Genomic DNA, 16,108 nt, shown 5'->3' with positions numbered 1-16,108 from the left:
TTGAAATTCAGATCTGACGATCTCTATAAAGGGAAGGAAAGGAGGAAAATGTTATTATGTGTTTGTGAAGATAGATTTTGCTTCCATATTTCAAAAAACCTACAGACCTGATCCAAACTTGGTGCCTTCTCTGACTTGACTGACAAAGTTACTCTGGGATAACATCAAAGTCACTCAGACTCATCTAGGAAATGAGTATTTTCATGCACTCTGTTGGTAGCGAAAAGCCTCAGTTTTAGGAAAGGAAAAAGAAGATACAATGAGCTAAAAATACAGACAACTGAGATAAGCAGTATGAGAGTGAGCGGTCTTAAGTTTTATAGGGCATATTCGGAAATCTTCCTTTGCAAAGGTCCTTCTCAGGAGCCAGAAGTTAACTGGCAGTAACCACAGCCCTGAGGAAAGCTTACTGGCAAAGTGTTATCTTCATATACTTGGAGACAAGGGATGGGTCAGGGAGACTGACTGTCTCTGGAAAAATCATCAAAAATCCTGCCAGATGCAGGGTGAGAGCCCCAAGCCCAGAAGACAGAGAGAAATGGAGGATGGCAGCACTGTGTGTTGGGGGCAGCTGGTGGAAAAGGGGGAGATGTCAGAAAGGAGCTTCCCCTGCCCCAGACTCCCACTGCTCTGCATCAACCTCCTTTCAAGGGTTACTAAGGTCCAAAGCCGCACTCACAAATGCTGCACTTGTGTTGCTTGTGAATAAATCCCTCATGGTTTTCACCTTGTGGTGCAAAGGAAAGTGTGCGTGTGTGTATGGATACTGAGACTCAAAAATGGTGAGCAAATTCTCTGAGCTACTTCAGTGTCACCTGAGCCCTGCTCTTGCATGTACTTAGCAGCACAGAGCACCCTCAAGTGCAACTGCATGCTCTGGCTTGCCCCCTGCGAGTCAGTCATTTTGGGTTTGGCAGGAGATGGGGAAATATGTGCAGATAAATGAAGGAGTTTTGCTTGTTCTGGAACTTGAAGATGATGACTTCATGAGGAAAGTCCCAAATTGCTTTATGTATCTTACTGAAGTACTTGGTAGAGTGATTAGGAGTTCAGTTATCCTACATGGACCTTCTGTAATTAAAGGAGAGACAGAGGCATCTTCCAATATCAAATCCATCCTCTGTACTCCACTGTCTTTATCAACCACAGAAAAATCCTGAGATTATTACTACATTAGTACAGACACCTCTACGTGCATAAAATCAACTTAGCAATATACCAGTTGTGGATCAACCAGTTTAGCCTTTGAGATACGCTGTTGAGACAAATCTGGCCCTTTGAGGTCTATAGAGAGCTGCTTTCAGGAAGTCATGTGTAGAACAGAATTATGAAGTTATAGAATTTAATAATTTACAGGCAGATATATTTACATTCTGAGGGTTAGTTTTATTTTGATTAATTAGTTCTCCCTATTGACCCACAAGGAGATGATTCTCTCTTTTATGTAGACCCCAGTAAGAAATTCTGCACATAAATAGTCAACATGACCAGAATTGCCCGGCAGTGGTTGGGATATGCAGTGCCGTAATTATAGTAGAGGTGATCTGAGCTTGAATTATTGTTATTTTTTGCTATATGAATAGTCCATGAATATGATACTTATATTTTTTTGGTGATCTCATGAAAGAATTATTGTTCCTTCATTCTGGCAGCATTGCCAGTGTGTTCAGCCCTGTACAAAGATAAAGCAACACATAGCTCTGGTCACAAAGTAACATGAATTTCGAACCCAACCCACTTTAAACATCCAAACTTGCTTTCACAAAATAGCTAACATTTGCTGTCAATGAACTTCCATACTAACATAGTTCAGCTGTTGAATATTCAAAGAAAGTGACTGTGGTCAAGTCCAAATTCATTTTTTAACTTGAATGACTGTAAAAGACTGATTTTCCACCCTCTCCTTCCCTGCATATTCATGCATGATGCATTTAAGCAACACACTTCCTCATCCACCTAATTTCCACTGAGTTTCAGGTATGTGCTCATGTTAAACAACTACTTATAATTTAAGGTTTTCTTGAATAAGGGAGCAGATCTGGGGAGGGTGCAGTCTGGGTGGAGTCCTCAAAGTTTTGCTGCCTACAAATTTATTGGGGAGCCAGGGCTGGGCTCCCTGTGTTGCCAACAGAAAGAGATGAGCTCCCCAAGGACAGGTACCGCACGTGGCAGAGCACCTTCTCCCTCTTGCCATGCTTACAAAAGGAGCTGAAGAAACCAACTGGAAGTCAATACCTGATTTTTAAGGCAACTTTGGTTAGGGGATGAACACTAATCTATGCTTGGTTAGCACTCAGAACAGAATAGACTGTAAGCAGTATTCCAGCTCCAGCCTAGTTAGGGCTGCAACTCTATTTATTCTGTTGTTACTTAATGAGAAAATATGAAATTTGTAATGCTTGTGTCTTATAATATCATTCCTGGAAGAGAATACTGTATGCTGCAACTTCCAGAAAGGGTTTATTTTAAAAGTCTTTGGTTATTCATGAAGTTTTTCACAGAAATGTACCATTCTATTTACCTGAGTTAAGTTCTGGATTCTGCCCAGGTTTTTCTCTTCAGCTTCACTAACAGTGGGTTTCTGTCTGTTCCTACAATCCATCTGTGTTCTGCTCAGAGAAATGCCTTCCTGGAGCAAGCCCTGTGTTTGTGGAAGATCTTGCCTTTGGAATAGGGGTCCATGATTTCTCATGGTCAGGTTCAGTGATTAAGATGGCATGTACTTCAAATCCACCTGTGGAAACAAACAACGCTGCAGTTGTGGGTTTGCTATTGAAATGAAATACCACACTCTCCAAATACAGGGCTGGAGACTGGATATTCATGATAGCACTTGGGGAAGGTAGTTTCTGCTGCACAGGGAGTTCAAAATGCTTCCCAAGTACTCATTTACTGAACACACCCATGAGACATACACATGGGGAAAGATCATGAGCCTGCTGTTACACAGGTGGGGTGCAGGAGAATCAGTTTTAAAGTTATTTAGATGCTTAAACTGAGATCCCTCTGATATAGCCCTGGATGCCTAAAGTTAGTTTTCTGATTTTGATCTAATCTGTTATATTTTACATCCATTTTTTAGGATTAAATGAATTACCATCTGAAGCTACCCGTTTCTCCCCAGTTAAGTATCATTTGCTCAGTTGTAGGCCTTTCTTTTTCACATGCCCTAAATATTTTCCCAGTGAGGATACAGTCTTTTATAATGCCTACTGTTTGTTACAGTCTGGGAACAGTAAATCAACCTCACACCAAATCCTAGAAATTAAGAGCCATGGCTGGCTTGCTTGTTTCTGCAGTGGTGTCTCTCTAGTCTTGTCCATTATACATGTGATTTCACCACAACCACAGTGTTCACTGCAATTGTATTTGTGGCCTCAGTAGACTTCTACACTTGAGAGAGTGTAGGTTCTGGGGGATTTTAAGGTTCCTTTTCCCTTTGTCTATAAAACAGGGAGAGAGACAGACAGGAACAAAGTGTGGGATTGCAACACAGTTTGTTACAGGAGCCCTTGTTTTCTGGATTTCCCCTCCAAGGTTGCTCTGGCTGCCCATGTCTGCTGTTCTCCTGTGATTTTCAGTCACCGTGTGACACAACATAGTAATAAAATTAATATAATGATCTTTGTTATGAAAATCAATTTTGTATTTTTGCCATTTATCTAATGTGTGATATATGAAAGAGTAAGTACATTACATGGAGACCTACTGTCATCCAGTGGGTTTATTGAAGGTTTTAATAGTATTGGATGCTATAAACATATCTAAGTGACAAATGAAAGTCAAATTCTTCCATCTGTCAAGGGCCTGATGAAATACTCAGTCTGAGAAAGAGTCTGTTTGGTGACAACTAGCTCTGGGTTAGTACACAACCATGTTCACATGAGGATTTTATATCATGTCTCCTATAGTCTGAATTAATTGATGCAGGATGAAATCAGTGAATACATGCATTTCGACTCAGGCTAACTGGAAAAGTCCAACACTTAATGGGAGCCACAGCAAAAACCCAGAGCCGCCTTTTATTTTTTATTTTTAATAAATGTGGCTTCACTAACCCGGTTTGATAGCAAGCAAGGAAAGATCAGTCTTGCCTGGGAATGCACTTCCCATGTCACAAAGTTGAGAGTGAACGACCTAAAGGATGCCCCGATTGACAGAGAAAGGCTTTATTTTCTTTGGCTGGAAAATACAAAAATATAAACCCTCTACTCCTCAGAGGAAGGGCAAAATGCAGGGCTGCAAGTAAGCACCAGGATAAGTCTTGTTCAAAACCAGGGTCTTATGTGTCAGCTGGTGGAAAATAAATAACTCACTAGTTCATGTGTCTGAGCAAAAAGTTACAGGGCCAGAATTAATTAGTAAAAGGTATTGACTGTGGAAAATGTCTAAGTGGCATACTGAAGGCCTGAGTGTGAATACTTTGTTGGTCTGCTCCAAGATGTCCTGCACTTCAGGGTAGAGATGAAACACACTGAGACCCAAAGATGTCCACAATGTTGGAACAGCTGCATCTTAACTCTTATTCTTAGGTTTACTTGAATAAATATCACCAGGGCTGAGACCTATCATAAAGGGCTTTAGAAAGCTGACAAAGTAACAAAGACGCCTCACAAAATAGGTCTCAGGCTGAATGCCGGCCTAATATTCTCTAATCCCAAAGGACTTTTCAAACAAACATATCCCCACAGAGGTCTATTTACTCGACAACTGGCATTTAAAATAGGCATATTACCAAGATCCAGCATTCTGTGCCTCTGTTTATATTCTGAAAATCAATATCACAAGAAGAGGAAAGGGTCCTTGGCTGTTATTATCCTTGTGACTTTATAATTCCTTCTCCCCCCATTCCCCCCTGAGATGTCTGTGAATAGCTAGGAGCGAATAATGTCTTAATTGCCCATGAAAAGTATACTTAACTGCTAATATAAATATATACTCAAAATGAGGACTTCAGGCTACAGAATGTCTTATTATTTAGGAACTGTAATCATTAACTCAGGGAGTAAATGAACTAAGATTTGCTTGGGTTCTCAAATTTAGGACTGAATCAGATTGTTGATAGGAATAAAATTTTACTTTGGTTTTAGTTTATTTTTATTTATCTTTTCCCTCTTATTCGCAATGTTCTTGTTAAATGGAAAGGAAAGATGATGAAAGGGAAATAAAAATATATCGTATATATCATTATGTCAGCCTTATACTAAATCTTCAAAAGAAAAGCAGTAAGTTCATAGATAAGTGTAGAGAGTGTCGCCAGGCTCTTCATTTTCACATTCCAACTAATGTTCAGGAGTTCATGTCACACAGTTTTAGACAGGGGACTTTGGCTCCTGCTGGTGCCTGCCATACACTTAGCATAACTTCACAAAATATACTGTGGTCACAAAGAGATGAACATGACTTTGGGTGTCCCTTTTGTGTCTGACGATGAGCACCAACAAGGCATCTCCATGCATCTTCTGACCTTCTTAGCACAGTCCTGTGGATATCAGCATTGCCAGGCAGCACCCCTGATGCTGGTGCCCCACAGATCCATGGGCTAGCAAACAATTTTCTGCACTTCTGCCCAGCTGCCTCTGCCTTGGAGAGTAAGCAGATGCCAACTGCTCAGCAATCAAGTGGCCTGCTTGGGAGTGCCAGAACATGGCTTTTCTCCAATGTAAGAAATTTATTTATAGGGAATTTGTTTGGTTTGGTCTTACCCCAGGGATGTGTTAGAGTAACAGAGCTCATTGTAACCATGCTATCCACTGATATCTAGCTCTTCTTGGCAGTAGAGTTCAAAGGAGCTCACAGAGCTGGAAAGCATCACTACCCTTGTTTTTTACTATGTGGAAACTGAAGCATGGAGATAACAGCATTCAGCTCAACAAGCACCCTCCCCAGTGCAGTGCCAGTTATCCTGTGTAATTCTGCAGAAACCAACAGCACAGTGTAAAAGGAAAATTTTACCAGTTATGAAAGGCTGCTGAGAAGTCCTTATTCAAGTGATCTGAGTGCATAATGCACAAATTGTGAACACTTCAGAGTAGTCCCATTCCCAACTACAGCCGCACAAAGGAGCAATGCTGGAGGAAGATCTGGTGTTACGCACATTTTCAGTCTTATCTAGTTAAAAGGCTGAATGAGGCCAAGGGAACATTTCCAGGGTGTTGCAGTGATGTTAAGAATATGAGATGTCGAAGCGACTCTAGCAATTTATGTGGCCAAGCCTCTATTTGTGTGATCTGAATGCAGGGGAAAGGAACATGCCAGAGCTAATAGAGATAATTCAAGGATGTTCTGATGCATTTGCTGAAGGGACAGGCTGCTTAATGGTTGAGTTCAGAGTCAAAAGACAGCATGGTGACAGCTATCTGGAACCACCCAGCCTTAGAGCTTCAAGCCTTAACTTGAGCACAAGGTTTTGAAGGCAGCAGACGCATGAAGAAGAGCTGCAGACCAAGTCTAGCTTTTCATCTGTTGACATCACTCCCCATGGAGTCTGATGGCTCACAAGGCCATGCTGATTGAGCTGTGTACGTACTGGCAGCTTCATTATGTGCAAAACTGTGTTGTTCTGGGCCTTCAGTTCCAGATGTGGGAGAGCTGTATCTGTGGGAGCAACAGGAGGTTAACTCCAAGAGCAGCCTAATGTGGTAAATTAACAGCCATATGAGCCATCTCTTCCTTCTCCAGGTGGATGTATGATTGATTCCTTGTAACTCAAGACTATGTACACATCTTTGTAATATCTCCCTCATAGTACTGGGGACTCTGTGGCCGCTGGTATCATGGGGGTTGAAAAAATTTCAAAAAAGTTTCCCCTTCATGTTGTTCCAAGGTGATGTTCCAAAACCTAACAGGAGGGTAAGTTCTGTTGTGTCTCATAGTTTCAAAGACTCTGCCGTGAGGTTTTGATCTCCACTATATGGATTAGAAAAGTTCCCTGTAAATAAACAGTTCTTTGACGACAGCATCCTCTCAGTTCAATTTATACAGCCAACATATACCAAGGGTGGGCCTCACTTCTCCTCTGGCTGGATTAGACTTCCTCTCAAAATTAAATGTTGATGGGATAATTTCTTGCAGATACAGACTGCCCAGTGCAAGCATTTAACAAGTAAAAGAGCACAAAGGACCTGGCACAAGTACAGAAGAGAGAAACCCCCAAGTCAATCACCCACCTCCACCTCTGTCCTGATACAGCAGTGGATACATTAATGCTGATAATTTTTTTTTTAAAACTTCCTTTACCTTGGTAAAAATTGCAAAAAGACAAAATATCAAATTAACATGCTGTCAATATTTAAAGCTTCTTTGATATTAAAGAATTTACAGAGTGGAAGTCACATGCATTTTTGTCTATAACTTTCCAATGTAAAGATCATTTCAAAAACCACAGACTAAAAGATGAAAGATTTGGGCAGGAAAAATATCACTCACTTTTAATGTTTTTTCAGTGGTAAAGAAAAGGATATAGTAGATGAAAAAAAAAATTATTTAATTTAAAATAGTAATATTCTCTAGAAAAATGCAGCAAAACTTTAATTGAAAAGAAATTATTTTAGTTTTTTTACTTTCAGATTGAAAGTTTGTGTTAAAAGCATTCTTGTTAAAAGAAAAATTCATTTTTTTAATAAGACCCATTTTCCAAAGAAAAAATATCCACAACATCCTTCATGCAAGTAAAGAATATGAACATATTATCATGCTCTTTGAAGCTTCCAGACACTTGAATGTAGCTATCTTTAATGGTTGCTTTCAGCCATGGAAACGACATGTGTTTCCCCTTTTGGCACTGTAATGACTTTATCAAGACTCAAAAACTATGGAACTTCAGTGTCTAAAAAAAAGGAATTCAGCTGCTCTGTGAGTCTTTTGTGCTATCTCTGTAACAGGTCGAACACACTTTTGCTTCAGAGAAGCATCTTTCCAGTAATCTCCAAAATTCAGTGAGTTCCTAGAGGAATGGAGGTAAAGGTATCTCCCATGTTGCAGGAGAGGTGATGTCTCCTGGAGCTGGATGGCAGCGAGGGCAGGGTGGTAGCAAGAGGTCACATATTTTCTTAGACTTGCTTGTACAGTTGGAAAGAAACAGAAAATTCCCAGCCTGTTTTGAAGTGTTCAGGACCCAAAAAAAGAAAAGACCTGTTCTGACAAGCCTCATCTCGCAGGTGGATACTGCTCAGTAAGTGTGGGAAATACCTGAGCATTTACAAAGTGACTGAAACACTGAGCAGGGCAAAGCCCATAGAGGTAGTAGAGAAGTTTCTAAAAGAGGAGGTACAACTCGAAGAAAACTTCTTAGTCTTTGCTGAAGTAAAGGAAGAGGAGGTTTCCATGTTTTCATTCTGGATGCTGAATCCCTAAGGGACATTCCACTTTTTGAAGTAAAGTCTAGACTGGCAGGATTCAAGATTGCTCATTGTTAATCTACCTGAGGTGAATAATCTCAATCACTGTATTTTGAACTTCATGAAAGGAGAGTTTCTTTGGCTAACACTAAGGGGCTGGACAATTTGTTCATGCAGTTGTTATAGGGTTAACATCAACAGAGACAATATTAGTATTATGGTTCAGGTCCAGATTCTTAACTGATCCTAGACTTCCTCCAGCTGCCATTTTTGTGATACCAGCTTCCATCCAGTGTTTATTATCAAGAACAGCTTGCTATAGGCTTTACCCACAGTGTGAGCAATCAAGATGATACAACATGCAATCTGTTGTAGCAGGTAATGCAAAAATCGGATGGGGCAAAAGAAATCCTTGGTCTTTTTGCCACACCAAGTTCCCACCTTTGGTGCACACAACTACTCCCGAGCCTGCCCCGAGTCAATAACTTGTTTGTGTGGCAGCTTCCCAGCCCCAACCTAGCAGGCTATGCCATCTTCTTGGGACCTCCCTCCACGGACAGTGCACATATACCCAAAGATACTGATGCCAATGCAGCTGAAGCAAAGCTACAAAGCCCATTTCATCCATCAGGGGTTTTGCTGGCAGCTCCTGGTGTACAGCACTCCTTCCACGGTGAGCAGGGAGCAATACCCCCCTGCCACGCTTCATCCTGCTTTTTCAGGCAGAGCTGAACAGAGTCAGCAATATGACTTGTCCAAGGCCACCCAGAATGAGCACAGGGCTTGGAATAGGATCCATGTCTCCTTGCTCCCAAGCTCAAGGGGGGCTTTTGCCTTTTTTTTTTTTTTTTTTTAAGAACAAGACTTTCTTTCCTGTAGGTTGCCGAGCGCCCTGGCATCTGCCATAGCAAACAGTCTCGGCTTCAGCTCTATACAAGAATGAACTGGGCACAATTTCCAAACGATCCGAGGGCTGTCTGCTGGGACATGGGGAGACAGGCTTCCAATCCAAACAAAGCAGGGAAAGCATTATGCAAAATCACTTCTCCATCCCCTTCCTTCCCACTCTTTCTCTTTGCATTGTGCTGACAAAGGATGTTTCTCCTGGCCGTGGCCTGGCTGCTGGTACACCCTCCACATGGGCTTCTGCAGCCCCCAGGGGTAGAAGGGCTGTTTCACAGAGGTACAGGATTTCATAAACTAGCTTCATTTCACATGGATACGAATCCCAGCCTTCTATTAGATCTTCTGTAAAAGAAACTCCTCCCACCTTACTCAAATAGATAGATAGATAGACACATAGATCGATTGATCGCTCTATATTTTTTTCTTGGTCAATTCCAAACAGTTTGTTTCAAGAAAATTGATGGTCTTTTTCTTGTAGATATTGAGTGTTTCTACAGCGTCTGGAGGTATGTTAAGAGGTTGGAGGGTCCTGTGCAACACCTACCTACAGCTGCCTGCCCCAGCATTTCTCAACCAGCTATGTGGTGGAGATGCCACAGCCAGCTTGATAATAAAGTATGTGGCAGAGGAAATAGAAAATTTAAATCCAAAGTTACATCCAAAAGAAAAGCCAAGGCAAATTTCATTTCAGAACGTCAAAATAGCACATTTTGATACGGTCAGAACTTTTTCCCTCTTTTTCATATGATTGTGCAAGCCTTTTCAGTTGAGAGGACACTCAGATCTCTGAGAGAAAAGACATCCATCAAAGCTTTTCCAAATAGCCCCAAAGGAGGTGTTTAATTTCTTAATGAAATTAATTCTCTAATGGACTAAATACTATTCTCTTTGTTTTTAAAATGCAGTTCTGTGGAGGAGGACTAGGGAAAAGGAATGACTCCAGCTGCACACAGCCTTGAATCCTGGTCACAGCTTTGACACTTGTTCTGTTGTACTTAGGGGGTGTCCCTTGGTACAGTCAGTTTTTCCCATGAAAAACAACAGAAACACCTTTTGCAAGAGCCTGTTTATGGTGCAGGCAAGAAGCACCAAGCTAACCAAAAATACCTGTGTGCTATATGGGAGCAGTGAAGCTCATATCTTAGCTGTGTCTGCAGTTGTGCCTGACAGAGCATGACCAGAGGTTCTGCTTTTCTACTATATATATATATATATATTTTTTTTTTAAATCAGAGTGCATGAATGACTAGAAATACCAGGGACTTGAGATGCACAAAAGATATTTGACTTTTTGTAAGAGCTGTGCACCCAGTCTCGGAAATCAGGCCCTCCTCCAGGGTTTGAAATTTGGCATTGAAAAAGCAGACCACCATAAATCATTAGCCACTTCTGGAAATCTCAGCCAATTTTGCAGAAAATGAGAAAACCTTCCGCTGGAAGTTAAAAGAACAATCCATAAGTGGTTTTAGCAGCTACTGTGCACCCCTGCTTTACTAAGTTATTTAACCTGAGACTAAGTTTCTTCCCAGGCTCCTAGCCGAACACGGCATGTTTTCTCTGCTGGAGATTCAGTTCTTGTACATCATGTAGTAAATATAAAAAAAGGAGGTTTACAGCCCAGTGAATAGAGAAATCTCTTTCCAGGTCAATGCAAGAAATTATAGAGCATTGGAAAGCCCTAGTTTTATCTCCTGCCAAAGGAGGGATTAAGCTACAATGATTCCCAGGCCCAGGGTCTTTTTTTTTTCCTTTGCCTCTGCCTTCTTTGAGTGCAAATTGACAGAGACGAGTTTTCACTCCAAACAGCTGTCTGTTATTTGAATGGAGTCAGTTCCTAATCCTGCACATGACTGCCATCAGAGGCTGCTGTAGTGGAAATGTTTCTAGTATCAAAACAAAGCCTCTGGCACAAAGATCTGTTTGAGAGGGCTCTGCGCATAACCTCTGCTTTCAAATACTATCTTTTCTCTGAAGGCACTGCTCTGCTGGCTACCAAACTAGTCATTACCCATTTAATTAAGGAAAGATGCACTCTATTTTGCATAATTATAAAGGAGGAAAATCAATATAAGATGCTCAAATGAAAATCAGTTGTTGGAATCCTTCTATTTATTTTTTCTTTTAATGTGTGTTTTCCCTCCCTCAATTTTCATTTGGAAATAGGAGCTTCAAGTGGAGTGGGCTGAAATAATGAATGGGATTGTTCTGAGAATTGTATTTCCCAAAGATCAGTTGCTGGAAATGCTCATACCAACCATTAATACTGAAATGTCTAGAAGTTTAGGTAGAATAAACATTCTAGGTATTTCTCTAGTTACTTGCCAATCCATACTTGTTTTTCAAAAACTCAAAAGGTCATGCACTGCTGATGAACATAAATTTTAATTCAAAATCTTGTTGCCTTGCTTGTCTCCAATTAAGGAGAAATACCCCAGCAGGTGCAATAATGCCACTCAGTTTGGGATGTCATGGAAGAGTTGAGTTCTCTTACCACTCCCGTTGACAATTTCCTTCCTGAATTTTGGCAAAGGACTTGCTGTTTGCCTCATGTCTTGTCTGCAAGACCATGACAGCAACACCTCTGTTGTTAAAAAAGTCTGTCCACTCATTCCAGCAGGAACTGCTTCTTACTATGTGTTCATATAGCAGCGAGGATGCTGCACCTTTTCTTGGTCACACTTATACAGAGGGTCATTGAGTTAAAAACATGCAGAAGGAGATCGACCTTTCATTAGTGCTGCAGAAGACCAGCATGACATGTTTCTGAATAGATGCTGAAACCAGGACTGAACTTGTCAAGTTTAAGTATAGAAATCTGTAAATTTTTGGTTAGGAGAGGGGATGAAAATTATGTCTCCACATCACAGAGCAAGGCTCAGGGAACTCAAACTTGCTAAGAGCTGCACAGAGACTCCAAATCAGGGGTAGGGACAGGCACACACCTGGGTTCCAAATATGAGACTGTCACTTCTGTTAGAAAGCACAGAAAGAGAAGATGCATCCTCCACTGCCAGAGCAACTCTGGTGGTGTTGCCTTCACTTCCCTCAGAATATCCTTCACCTCAAAATACAGTGGTGTGAGTCCCACCTCAGGGTTCAGAGAGGGTTGGGAAGATCTTCTCCATAGCCTCTTACTGGTCTCTTTCAGCTGTGGTCCTTGAAAGATCAAGAAGATGCAGAGCAAACACAAATGGCAGGGAACAGATTCTGTAGAAAGGTATCCAGATCCTTTTTTGGGAAAAAAAGAGGTTATGTAGTTTTGGGGATAATATTTCTTTTTATGAATGGCTTCTTGTCTCAATGGCAGAACTTTAGAAATGAAAAGGATTGCTTTCCACATACTCTGGATCCTTCTGAGCATGGCCAGGCAAGGTGAAGTGAGATGCTATAGATCTCCAGGAAGAGGCACTGCTGACAGCAGGGTGCTGAGCTTTGGGAAGGCCTTGATTCTCATGGGCAGGCAAAAGTGGGTAGTGGATTCCCCAGGACAGCTCACACAGCTGGGTGTTATCTCTGCAGCATGGGAGGCTGAGGAGAGGACAAAAAAAAGCAAATCTCATCTACTAGCATAGTGTGGTACTGAGGTGCTGGGATGACACAAGGGTGAGAGGTTGCTATCATCTTCAGGGATGGGAGGGTTTTGGTTAGAAGCAGTATCACTGCGAAGGAGGTAAGCAACCATGACGAAGACGGGTGCTGCAGGGGAAAAGACACCAATGAGGGGAAAGTGGTATATGAATTAGCAAAACACACACAGTGGGAAGGGCTGGAGCTTGATGGGCCTTGACAATACTAGCACAGCCCCTACAAAGGCACGTCAAGCAATCTAGATAATGAAAAGCTTGGTGCCGAAGCATGTCACTCTAATTAATTACTGCATTTGGCATAGTAATCCCTCTCAAATTGACTTAATGCCTGCGGAGGACAGACAAGACTTGGTGCCAATTGTACCGCCGTGGTGAAAGGGATGGTCTATCAAAGCAAAGAGCACAAGGAGACAGCTCAGAGAGGTCGGTCAGCAGAAATGACCTCCAGCAAAGACAGTGCCTTGCTGCTGTGCAGCACCCGTGATTTAAAAGTGATGTTTCCTCCCTTCCTTCATCACCACCTCATGAACACACCGACTTCCTATTTGTCATAACCTGTCCCTTATGGAGAAACAATAACAACTAGAAGGAGTTTTCAATCCAAACTGAAAAACTGCTGTCAGGTGCCCAACAACAGCTAATGAGGAGCAATTTCTATCGGCCCCTTGGGAACCTCCTGCAGGAGATGGCAGCTGGATCAGAACTACAGACATCTCCTGTGATCTGGGGTTTTTGTCTGCCATGGAGATGGAAGGGCAGCAGTGTGAGGACAGATCCAGACAATGGGCTCCAGAATCTGTCTTTGGGCCAAGACAGCAATTGCACCAACCCACTGATCTGTGGTGCAAGTCCAAGGAAAAAGCCCCTCAGGGGTGGTGGGATGGAGAAGCAGGGAGGTATGGTGAGGGATGTCTTCTGCAGTCTATGCTGTGGTTTTGTGCAAAGGCAGAGAGTCAGTAAAACCAGAAATATTTATTTGCTTGTTTGTTTTTGTAGGTGAATAGAAATTCCCCTTTTCATCCCTGAAATAACTGATCATCTCGGAGACAGGATCCATCTTCCTGTCAGAACTCTCCAGGTGACTTCAGTTCAACACTACTAAGGCTTTTGCCTGGTATAGTGGAATTTTACTCAGAACTCTGTCTTGCATGACCTGAAATGGACCCCAAGTGTGGGCAAAGGCAGACTGAGAAGTTCCCATCACCTCCTGTACCTCAGATGTTCGTCTCCGCTCCTGCCCCAACACTCATTGCCTTTGACCATGCATCACAGCACCAGAGGTAAAACATCAATCTGTAGCTTTTTTCTGAAAGGATGTTTTTAACCTCATTTCAAGGACTTGCAGCATCTGCCCACTACTATCTGTCCTGACACACCAGGAGCAACAGCCAGTGGTAGTACATGGACAGGAACGAGTGGGATTACTGGGAAATAGGGACATCTCAGGCCAACCTCTCCACCAGACCTAGCATTTTATAAAACTGTCCTTTTCTTTAGCTTAGGGGACTCTACATCTTCCTGCATAAAGTGCAAATAAAATCCTTCTGCTTTTCTACAGATTCTGTCTAGAGGGAGGTATTGATGTCTGTTGATGAAGGCTGTTCAATTGCCTCAGGAAGGTGACACCATCTGAAAAAGATTATTCACATCTGCATTTTCTCACAGTTTGGGACAAGGTGATAGTAATGGGAGAGAGTCCTTGGATGGCAGTGGAAACTTCAGACTTTACTCAATATCACAGCTGTAAAAGTGGGACATTATCTCTAAAAAAGGCTTTTTTAACCAACAGGAAGTGTTTCTTTCCAAGTAAGCAGCAATGTTCACTATGGCAATTTGTTTTGGGAGTAAATTTAAGAGGGTTTTTTTAAAACATTTTTCATCATTTGGGGGGAACATTTTTTAAAATACAGCAAAAAACGTTTGAAGAACCAATTTAAATGATAAAGTACTTTTGTACCTTTCCCCGACTCCTCCCCCAGACAAGATCTACCTTAATCCAGAGTGTTTCTATTTCAGAAACTGAATGGGATCTTGTATCAATTAGAAGAGCCAAAAATGGTCAAAGCCTCTTTGCAAAGTGGGTAGGCAGAGAAAACCTGATCTTTAGTGTCTGAAGTCTAAATTTCACTGTCATAAGAGAGTGAAGAAGCACACCCCATTCATCCAAGGCGTAGACTGAAGGATTGGCTTATTTTTTTATTTCTGGTAACCTCTGCACATCATGTTCAAAATGGCAGGTCAGTTTGTGGAGCACTCCCCAGGCTTGACCTACAGTGTCTGTGGGGTTTTTGCCTTCCCTGGGCCTCGCCAGTAATAGATACATAGAGACAGAAGGGGTAACATGAAATGCTTTAAACAAATGCTTTCTTTAATGCACACGCCACAAGCCATGAATGCTCCAGGGCACCTTTGCCAAGGGTAGCTTAAACATCTTTTCCAAGAAACAGACCCTATTCATCATCATCCTGGCCCCTCACAGCCCAATGGAGGGTTAGGGTGGTCAGGGAGACACCGTGCTCCTGAGGGCACCAGGAAGGAGGAAGATGAAGGACTGGAGTTTGATGGCGGGGTCCTTGGGTGGTCGTGCATGACCATGGAGGGGTGGGTGGGGCTGCTGGCAGGGACGTGCAGGAAAGCATGTTTCTGCAGCAGGATCCTTCAGATAAGGATGTCCTGGCTCTGTTTTCCCCCATGACTATCAATCTGCTTCTCAGCTATGAGCCTCTCCCTTGCTTTCCCTGCTTTGAAACAAAAGGTCCGTTCAGGGAATGCCAAAGTGCAACTGGATAAAAATGAAAAAAAGCCATCATCTTTCCCTCTGCTCCTCTTTTGGTGCCTGAAAGGGCATGCTCAACATGCAAAAAAAAACCCCAAACCTGCTGACTTCACACTCTGCTGGAGAAGGCGATTTGAAACCAACAAAAATAATTGTCACTGTGTTTAGCCAGAGTCAATAAAAGCACTAAGGGCCTGGCAGTGTCAAACTCAGGAGAAAATAAATTGCCAGTTCATGAGCACTCCCTACAATGTATCCTGAAAAGAAGTTTTCTTTCCTTTCTCCTCAGAAGAAAATGATGGGGAGGGAGATGGAGAGAGCTAAGACGGGGGAGAGCCTGGCAACGTCTATTTCATGTCTAATGATATTGTTTTAGCAGTGAGCAATAAACTGTGGGGTCTTGAATGATGGCATAGGAAAGAATAAATAAAAGCACTGCTCACACTGATTGCCTGTTGGATCACATAGTAAATCTGAAGTGCCTTACTTGTAGGGACAGG

This window comes from Athene noctua, chromosome 4 (genome assembly GCF_965140245.1).
Source record: "Athene noctua chromosome 4, bAthNoc1.hap1.1, whole genome shotgun sequence".
Taxonomy (NCBI): Eukaryota; Metazoa; Chordata; class Aves; order Strigiformes; family Strigidae; genus Athene; species Athene noctua.
Note: the sequence above shows the minus strand (reverse complement) of the source record.